The sequence below is a fragment of the Oncorhynchus keta genome, unplaced genomic scaffold (assembly GCF_023373465.1).
Source record: "Oncorhynchus keta strain PuntledgeMale-10-30-2019 unplaced genomic scaffold, Oket_V2 Un_scaffold_19589_pilon_pilon, whole genome shotgun sequence".
NCBI lineage: Eukaryota > Metazoa > Chordata > Actinopteri > Salmoniformes > Salmonidae > Oncorhynchus > Oncorhynchus keta.
Window position 1 is genome coordinate 19,317 of NW_026290849.1, and position 3,806 is coordinate 23,122.

At 53.9% G+C, this 3,806-nt stretch overlaps 1 long non-coding RNA gene across 1 annotated transcript; it reads left to right on the plus strand.

Annotated features, from left to right (window-relative positions):
• Positions 1 to 285: 285 nt before the first annotated feature.
• LOC127927943 (uncharacterized) lies at positions 286 to 3,540 on the plus strand. The gene is made up of 4 exons (XR_008129622.1): positions 286 to 383; positions 414 to 578; positions 2,580 to 2,678; positions 3,494 to 3,540. It is a non-coding gene; the product is annotated as an uncharacterized LOC127927943 (long non-coding RNA).
• The last annotated feature ends 266 nt before the right edge of the window (positions 3,541 to 3,806 follow it).

Sequence of the window (3,806 nt, forward strand, 5' to 3'; positions counted from 1 at the left end):
GAGGGAGTAGTAGACGGTCTGACTGTCTCCTCTCCGAGGGAGTAGTAGATGGTCTGACTGTCTCTCTCCGAGGGAGTAGTAGATGGTCTGACTGTCTCTCTCCGAGGGAGTAGTAGATGGTCTGACTGTCTCCTCTCCGAGGGAGTAGTAGATGGTCTGACTGTCTCTCTCCGAGGGAGTAGTAGAGGGTCTGACTGTCTCCTCTCCGAGGGAGTAGTAGATGGTCTGACTGTCTCCGAGGGAGTAGTAGATGGTCTGACTGTCTCCGAGGGAGTAGTAGATGGTCTGACTGTCTCCTCTCCGAGGGAGTAGTAGATGGTCTGACTGTCTCCTCTCCGAGGGAGTAGTAGATGGTCTGACTGTCTCCGAGGGAGTAGTAGAGGGTCTGACTGTCTCCGAGGGAGTAGTAGAAGGTCTGACTGTCTCCGAGGGAGTAGTAGAGGGTCTGACTGTCTCCTCTCCGAGGGAGTAGTAGAGGGTCTGACTGTCTCCGAGGGAGTAGTAGAGGGTCTGACTGTCTCCTCTCCGAGGGAGTAGTAGAGGGTCTGACTGTCTCCTCTCCGAGGGAGTAGTAGATGGTCTGACTGTCTCTCTCCGAGGGAGTAGTAGAGGGTCTGACTGTCTCTCTCCGAGGGAGAAGTAGATGGTCTGACTGTCTCCTCTCCGAGGGAGTAGTAGATGGTCTGACTGTCTCCGAGGAGTAGTAGATGGTCTGACTGTCTCCTCTCCGAGGGAGTAGTAGATGGTCTGACTGTCTCCGAGGGAGTAGTAGATGGTCTGACTGTCTCCGAGGAGTAGTAGATGGTCTGACTGTCTCCGAGGGGAGTAGTAGATGGTCTGACTGTCTCCGAGGGAGTAGTAGAGGGTCTGACTGTCTCGAGGGAGTAGTAGATGGTCTGACTGTCTCCTCTCCGAGGAGTAGTAGAGGGTCTGACTGTCTCCGAGGGAGTAGTAGATGGTCTGACTGTCTCCGAGGGAGTAGTAGATGGTCTGACTGTCTCGAGGGAGTAGTAGATGGTCTGACTGTCTCGAGGAGTAGTAGATGGTCTGACTGTCTCGAGGGAGTAGTAGATGGTCTGACTGTCTCGAGGGAGTAGTAGAGGGTCTGACTGTCTCGAGGAGTAGTAGAGGGTCTGACTGTCTCGAGGGAGTAGTAGAGGGTCTGACTGTCTCCCTCTCCGAGGGAAGTAGATGGTCTGACTGTCTCCGAGGGAGAAAAGTAAAGGGTCTGACTGTCTCCGAGGGAGTACCAGGGTCTCTGTCTTAGGGAGTACAGGGTCTGACTGTCTCCGAGGGAGTAGTAGAGGGTCTGACTGTCTCCAGTAGTAGAGGGTCTGACTGTCTCCGAGGGAGTAGTAGAGGGTCTGACTGTCTCCAGGGAGTAGTAGAGGGTCTGACTGTCTCCTCTCCGAGGGAGTAGTAGATGGTCTGACTGTCTCGAGGGAGTAGTAGATGGTCTGACAGGAGTCCAGATGGTCTGACTGTCTCGAGGGAGTAGTAGAGGGTCTGACTGTCTCCTGGGAGTAGTAGATGGTCTGACTGTCTCGAGGGAAGTAGATGGTCTGACTGTCTCCTCTAGTAGAGGGTCTGACTGTCTCCGAGGGAGTAGTAGAGGGTCTGACTGTCTCCTGGGAGTAGTAGAGGGTCTGACTGTCTCCGAGGGAGTAGTAGATGGTCTGACTGTCTCGAGGGAGTAGTAGATGGTCTGACTGTCTCCGAGGGAGTAGTAGATGGTCTGACTGTCTCCGAGGGAGTAGTAGAGGGTCTGACTGTCTCCGAGGGAGTAGTAGATGGTCTGACTGTCTCTCTCCGAGGGGTAGTAGAGGGTCTGACTGTCTCCTCTCTGAGGAGTAGTAGATGGTCTGACTGTCTCCTCTCTGAGGAGTAGTAGATGGTCTGACTGTCTCCTCTCTGAGGGAGTAGTAGATGGTCTGACTGTCTCCTCTCTGAGGGAGTAGTAGATGGTCTGACTGTCTCTCTCCGAGGGAGTAGTAGATGGTCTGACTGTCTCTCTCCGAGGGAGTAGTAGATGGTCTGACTGTCTCTCTCCGAGGGAGTAGTAGATGGTCTGACTGTCTCCTCTCCGAGGGAGTAGTAGAGGGTCTGACTGTCTCCTCTCCGAGGAGTAGTAGATGGTCTGACTGTCTCCGAGGGAGTAGTAGATGGTCTGACTGTCTCCGAGGGAGTAGTAGAGGGTCTGACTGTCTCTCTCCGAGGGGAGTAGTAGAGGGTCTGACTGTCTCCTCTCCGAGGGGAGTAGTAGATGGTCTGACTGTCTCCGAGGAGTAGTAGATGGTCTGACTGTCTCCGAGGGAGTAGTAGAGGGTCTGACTGTCTCCGAGGGAGTAGTAGAAGGTCTGACTGTCTCCGAGGAGTAGTAGAAGGTCTGACTGTCTCCGAGGGAGTAGTAGAGGGTCTGACTGTCTACCTCTCCGAGGGAGTAGTAGAGGGTCTGACTGTCTCCGAGGTCTAGTAGAGGGTCTGACTGTCTCCTCTCCGAGGGAGTAGTAGAGGGTCTGACTGTCTCTCTCCGAGGAACATTAGAGGGTCTGACTGTCCTCTCCGAGGGAGTAGTAGAGGTCTGACTGTCTCCTCTCCGAGGGAGAAGTAGAGGGTCTGACTGTCTCCTCTCCGAGGAGTAGTAGATGGTCTGACTGTCTCCGAGGGAGTAGTAGATGGTCTGACTGTCTCCGAGGAGTAAGATGGTCTGACTGTCTCCGAGGGAGTAGTAGAGGGTCTTATTATTAGTAGAGGGTCTGACTGTCTCCGAGGGAAAGTAGACGGTCTGACTGTCTCCGAGGATAGTAGACGGTCTGACTGTCTCCGAAAGTAGTAGACAATCTGACTGTCTCCGAGGGAGTAGTAGACGGTCTGACTGTCTCCTCTCTGAGGGAGTAGTAGACGGTCTGACTGTCTCCTCTCTGAGGAGTAGTAGACGGTCTGACTGTCTCCTCTCTGAGGGAGTAGTAGACGGTCTGACTGTCTCCTCTCTGAGGAGTAGTAGACGGTCTGACTGTCTCCTCTCTGAGGAGTAGTCAGACGGTCTGACTGTCTCCTCTCTGAGGGAGTAGTATTGGTCTGACTGTCTCCTCTCTGAGGAGTAGTAGATGGTCTGACTGTCTCCTCTCTGAGGGAGTAGTAGATGGTCTGACTGTCTCTCTCCGAGGGAGTAGTAGATGGTCTGACTGTCTCCTCTCCGAGGGAAGTAGATGGTCTGTTGTCTCTCTCCGAGGGAGTAGTAGAGGGTCTGACTGTCTCTCTCCGAGGAGTAGTAGATGGTCTGACTGTCTCCGAGGGAGTAGTAGATGGTCTGACTGTGAAAAGGGAGTAGTAGAGGGTCTGACTGTCTCCTTCCGAGGGAGTAGTAGAGGGTCTGACTGTCTCCTCTCCGAAAGTAGTAGATGGTCTGACTGTCTCTCTCCGAGGGTAGTAGATGGTCTGACTGTCTCCGAGGGAGTAGTAGAGGGTCTGACTGTCTCCAAAGTAGTAGAAGGTCTGACTGTCTCCGAGGGAGTAGTAGAGGGTCTGACTGTCTCCTCTCCGAGGAGTAGTAGAGGGTCTGACTGTCTCCGAGGGGAGTAAAAGGGTCTGACTGTCTCTCTCCGAGGGGTAGTAGAGGGTCTGACTGTGTTCTCCGAGGGAGTAGTAGAGGGTCTGACTGTCTCTCTCCGAGGGAGTAGTAGAGGGTCTGACTGTCTCTCTCCGAGGGAGAAGTAGAGGGTCTGACTGTCTCCTCTCCGAGGGAGTAGTAGATGGTCTGACTGTCTCCGAGGGAGTAGTAGAGGGTCTGACTGTCTCCTCTCCGA